This window comes from Phyllostomus discolor, chromosome 10, assembly GCF_004126475.2.
Source record: "Phyllostomus discolor isolate MPI-MPIP mPhyDis1 chromosome 10, mPhyDis1.pri.v3, whole genome shotgun sequence".
NCBI lineage: Eukaryota > Metazoa > Chordata > Mammalia > Chiroptera > Phyllostomidae > Phyllostomus > Phyllostomus discolor.
In genome coordinates, this window is record NC_040912.2 from 56688843 (window position 1) to 56695046 (window position 6204).

General features: G+C 36.8%; 1 non-coding gene across 1 annotated transcript; it reads right to left on the bottom strand.

Annotated features, from left to right (window-relative positions):
* Positions 1–5814: 5814 nt before the first annotated feature.
* LOC114508269 lies at positions 5815–5948 on the bottom strand. Its single transcript, XR_003685515.1, has one exon. It is a non-coding gene; the product is annotated as a U11 spliceosomal RNA (small nuclear RNA).
* Positions 5949–6204: the final 256 nt, after the last annotated feature.

A 6204-nucleotide genomic window follows, 5' to 3' on the forward strand; every position in this document is an offset into this window, starting at 1 on the left:
TCAAAATAGACCCTCGGCATTCTTTGAATGTTATCTATTTGATCTTACTGCCTGACAATGATTAATGGGCTTAATCTGAGAATGTGGGTCTTTGGAACTACCTGGTTGCTTACTGATTATAATAATGCTCTATGTACTTTGCTGTAATTTGTGAATTATTTTCCCAGGGTCCCTGTGAGAGACCAGCAAATAGCAAGCTTTGTGGGATCTATAGTGGTCCTAGCTAAAAACAAGGGGGAGATATGTAGGAGACCATTTTGTATGGCATGGGCCCAGCCTCCCACTCAAAGGTGCACAGGACCCACACCCACGCATAGGTTCTCCCATGGGGAATCAGGCCTGCAAGGCACCTAGGCTGCTTTGAGTTTTGCTTTTGCTAAAATCTCCCTCACCCCAAATTGAGGACACTTACTACAAAGTAACTTCTTAAAATCCATGCTAATATCCCTCTTCTGTGATGTGATTAGCAGCACTGGCTCCTTTGTTTTCTGTAAAAGGTAACCACCTAAAGCCAACTGTACATAGTAAATGAGGACCATCATGTAATGTGCCAAGAAACCCAATAAAGGCCAGTCAACGGCAAGGGCTAAGGCTTTTGCTCCCCTTGAGAGAAAAGCCATGCTGTTCCTTTTCCTCCACCAGACTCGGTAGTCCATGTGAATGTCTCATTTCATCCATAGTGACTCGGACAGTGTGAGCTGGTGTCTGCATCACCTAATGTTATTTGTGCTTAGAGGTTGGAGACACTTGCGAGAGGTAATTAGGTCATGACAGTGGAACCCGCATGAATGGGTATCATAGCCTTATAAAAAGAGTCCAGAAAGCTAGCTAAATCTCTTTCTACCACGTGAAAATCTGAGAAGTTGGCAGTGTACAACCACAGGAGAGGACTCTACCAGAACCTGATAATACTGGCATTCTGATCTTGGACTTCTTGCTTCCAGAACTGTGAGAAACAAATTTCTTTTGTTTATAAGCCACCTAGTTTAATAGTACTTTGTTAGAGCAGGTTGAACTGACTAAGGCAGTAGAAAATTCTCAAAGCCTCTACAGAAAAATTTCTTGAGCTAATAGGAAAATTTAGCAAGGTCAGAGACTACAAAGTCAATATTGAAAATTTAAAAATGAGCATTAAAAGTGCCCATTTATAACAAAACATGAAATACTTAATATTTAATGAAAAATACTTAATGCTTAAAATACCTAATACACAAAATCTGCACAATCTATGTATACTGAAACTATGAAATATTCATAAGAGAAATACAAGTAGATATTTAAATAAAAGTAGGGTTATATAAAATGCAGATTGTACATTTCTATATGTAAAATATTAATTCACCTCACTTGATTTCTAGATTCAAAGTAATCCCAATCAATATCTTTTTTTTCTGCCACAGAAATTGGCAAGCTGATTCTACATGGAAAAATGAATAACTTAAATAGTACCAAAGCAATATTGAAGAGAAGAAGAAAGTTTTCTAACTGAATCCAGGTTTGACACCTAATCAACAATGAGAACTGAACTTATGAGACAGATGTTGGTGAGAAGGAAAGTTATTTATTCTAGTGACAACCTCTTGAGAACATTGCTGGACTCTTGTCTTTAAAAAACCAATTGTAACATCTCTGGTTAAGCCAATGATTCTTAGAGAGATTTGGTGGGAATTTGGGAGGTGTAAATTCTTAGGGAAGCACAACATGCTAATATCTCTGGAGAGTAAGGGGAAGGAGACCTGGAAAAGAGATTACACAGCAGCTTTTTCCCAAGCTTATTCCCTTTGTTTTGGTGTTATCTATTTGCATGAGCATTCATCCCTTCTCCAGACATCTGTGGTTTATGGCCAGTACCAGCATATCTCACAACTGCAATGAGAACTGAAGCACAGGGTTGATTAAACACTTTGATTTGTAACAGAATACATACTAGCTTTGAGATGCTGAATTATGATTACAGCTTAATATCTTAGCGCAGGCAGAGGTTTTTATGAGGAGGGAGGAGAGGGAAAGCAGAACAAAGAGATCAGGGGGAGGGATTGTGGACATGCAGCCACTGTCCTTGCTGGTCCCGATATGACTCTTCATGGGCAGTGTCCTTAAGTCATCAGGTTCTAAGATCAGACTGTTAGATTTACACAGAAACTGAGCCTGTTGATTCCAGTAAAGTATAGTCAGAAAAGAAACTTTTAACATTGTCAACGAGTTTTGAGAAAAAAATGGTTAGAGTACGAACTGGGTTTAATATTTACTAAGATTTATATGGGTAGCTTTATATAAGTAGAGTTTATTCACTCTCTGTTACAGTGGGAAGATTCATAGTAGCTAATTTCAAGATTGAATATAAACCACAATAATCAGATGGTGTGGTATTGATGAAATAATAGACAAATAGGTCAATAGAATAAAAACATAATACCATGCATAAACCTGCACATGTATGGTCAATTGATTTTGGGCAGTCCTAAGTTAAATAGAGAAGACATAATCCTTTAAACAAATGCTTCTAGGATACTAGGATAATGAATTTACACATAACATCCTTCCATAATGTCTCATAGCACACAAAAATGTAAAATTCAATAAAAATAATTAGTGACTGTAACCAGGGATTAAATGACAATAGGCTGTGTTTTAAGAAATAAAAACTAGAATGAGGCAGCAAGACACACCTTCAGGGCTGTGATAGAGGTCAGGAACAGGCCCTTAGCCCCAGGACTGAGATCTACACCTCATTCAGCAAGACGTGATGTGGCTGTGGGTCCCTTGGTGGCAGAGAAGTCACTATGGTTCTGTGCTCTAGGAATATGCTGGAAAGTTGCTCTATAGAGTTTATTTATAAGGAGGTATCTCACTGAAGGTGTTCACCTACACAATTACTGCCTAGGGACCTGCCAGAGAACATTGTTGGCAGCTGTGTTCTCTGACCACTGTTCACTGAATAAGCCAGCCCTGGAAAAGCTGTGTGTGTTGTGGGAGCTTGTGATATTAACATCTAGAACCAAGAAGCACTATCCCTTTCCTCTTGCAATGCTTTTCTGGTACCCTCTACTGACAAGGCCCTCATGTCAATGGACAAAAGTAAATATATAATGGGCCCAGATCCATTTTCACAGAGCAAAGAGGATAAATTTGGATTTGAATGGTAATAAATTGATAAAGGCATAGACCTAAAATGTTTTATCAATAGCAAAAGAAAATACTAAAGAAATTTGTGTAACTTTGGGATAACCAAAGCCATCTGAAGGACACAGAAAGCACATATCATAAAATTTAAAAAATGATAAATTAAACCTTATTAAATTAAAATCTAGTTTGAGTTTTGAAAAACACTGTTAAGAAATTAAGACAAACTATAGACTGGGAGATATTATTTAAAAACATATGCCTGAAAATGAGCTTGTTTAGAGAATATATAGTTTTGACACATTTTTGCTAAAAATCAAACAACCCAGTGAATGAATAAAAACTCTGAACAGTCATTTCACACACACAGAATTTATAGGTGGAAAAATAAACACATGAAAAAGTTCAATATCTTAATTTTAGGTAAAGGCAAATTAAAATAAAAGTATAGTATAATCATTTGCAATAGCTAAAATTAAAATAAACTAACAATACTAAGTGTTAGGCAGAACACAAACAGCAACTAGAAACAGTCATTCATTGCTAATGATGATGCAAAATACTAAACCCACTTTGGAAAAAACAAGTTTGGCAATTGTTAATAAAGTTAAAACATCTTCTTAATTTACAACCCAACAATCTTACTAACAGATATTTACCCAAAAAGAAATAAAAATATATGTCCACACAACTCTTATTCGTAAATGTTTATAGCAGTTTTATACATAATTGCCTGAACCTGAAAACAACTGTTTTTTTAAATTTTAAAAAGTACTTTCGATTTTTATTGCTTTTTTCAAGTTTTTTTTTATTTTAATCATTGTTCAAGTACAGTTTTCTCCCTTTTACTCCCAATCCCAGCCCATGATTTTTATTGTTGCTGAAGAAAATGTTCTACCTTTTCCCCCACCCCTCCCCACCAATGCAGTCTTCCCAACTTCCCTCCCCTGTTTCACCCTGCCCTGTTACTGTCCATGTGTCCCTTATAGATGTTCCTGTAAACCTTTAACCCTTTTCCACCATTATCCCCTCTCCTCTCCCTTCTGGTTACTGTCAGCTTGTTAGCAATTTAATGTATTTGGTTATATTTTCCCTGTTGGTTTCATTGATCAGGTTCCAGTTAAAGGTGAGGACATATGGTATTTGTCTTTCAATGCCTGGCTTATTTCACTTAGCATAATGTTCTCCAGTTCCATTCATTCTATCTCAAAAGGTGGGAGCTCCTTTTTTCTTTTTGCTGCATAGAATTCCACTGGGCAAATGTAGCAAAGTGTTTCAATCCATTTATTTACTGATGGGCACTTAGCCATTGGCCATTGTAAATTGTGCTGCTATGAGCATTGGGGTGCATAGGTTGTTTTGGATTGATGTTTCAGGGTTCTTAGATTATAATCCTAGCATTGGAATTGCTGGGTCAAAAGACAGTTCCACTTTTATTTTTCTGAGGAAATTCCATACTGTTTTCCATAGTGGTTGCACTAGTCTGCAATCCCACCAACAGTGCACTAGAATTCCCTTTTATCCACATCCTCTCCAACACTTGTTGCTTTGTTTATGATCGCAGTCTCACTGGTGTGAAGAGGTATCTCACTGTGATTTGAATTCACATCTCTCTGATGGCTAGCTATACTGAACATCTTATTATTAGTCTCTAGACCCTCTGTATATCCTCCTTGAAGGAATATCAGTTCAAGTCCTTCACCCATTTTAAATTGTGTTGCCTGTCTTCTTGGGGTAGTAGAGTAATGTGACTTTTTCATATATTTTGGAGATCAATTTATACCCTTTTTGACAGCATAGATGGAATTGGAGAGCATTATGCTAAGTAAAATAAGCCAGGGTGGTGAGGGACAAATACTATATGATCTTACATTTAACTGGAACATAATCAACAAAAGAAAAAAAGCAAACAAAATATATACAGAGACTTTGAAATAAGAACAATCTAACAACAGCCAGAGGGGAGAAGAGAGAGGCACATGGGGAGAAAGATTTTCAGGAACTACTATAAAGGACACATAAATGAAACCAAGGGGGAGGGTGGAAGGAAGGGAGGGAGGTGGGCTTTGATGGAGTGGAGGGGAGTGGTGGGGAGAAATGCAGACAATTGTAATTGAACAACAATAAAGTAAAAAAAAAACCCACAACCCTAGTCTGAGGTATCATTGGTAAATATGTTTTCCTATATGTGGTTGGTTCTGTTGGTATTTTAATGCTCTTTTCTTTAGCAATGCAGAAGCTTTTCATTTTAATAAGATCCATTTAGTTTATTCTTTCCTTAACTTTCTTTGCACTGGGGGCCATATCAGTGAAATACTGCTTCATGGAATATCAGATTTTCCTGCCTATGTTCTCCTCTAGGACTTTTATGGTGTCATGACTTATATTTAATTCTTTTATCCACCTTGATTTTATTTTTGTGTATGGTGTAACTTGGTGGTAAGATTCCATTTTTTTATATGTAGCTGTCCAGTTATCACAACACCATTTGTTGAAGAGGCTATTTTTGTTCCATTTTGTGCTGCTGCTGCCCCCTTGGTAAATATTAATTGAACATAAAGACTTAGGTTTATTTGTGGGCTCTCTATTCTGTTTCATTGGTCTATGTGTCTGTTCTTATGCCAGTACCAGTCTCTTTTGATTACAGTGACCTTGTAATATAGTTTTTTTTTTTTTCTTTTATAGTATGTCAAGGGTGCCAGGACCAATGATCACTAGCTGCCCAGGTACCAAAAAATTATGCTTCCAAAATCTCTTGATGTCAATTCTGCACATAGAGCAATCAAGCTGGCCTACGTGTGCTACTCACAACAGAAGCCCTTTTTTTGTAATATAGTTTGATATCAGGTATTGTGATCCCTCCTACTTTGTTCTTCTCTCTCAAAATTGCTGCAGCTATTTGGGGTCATTTATGGTTCTATGTGATTTTTTTTAACTGTTTGATCTGTATCTGTGAAATATGGCATTGGCACCTTAATAGGTATTGCATAGAATCTATAAATTGCTTTGGGTAGTATGGACATTTTGATGATGTTAATTCTTTCAATCCATGTATGTATCCATTTGTTTGTGTCTTCCTTA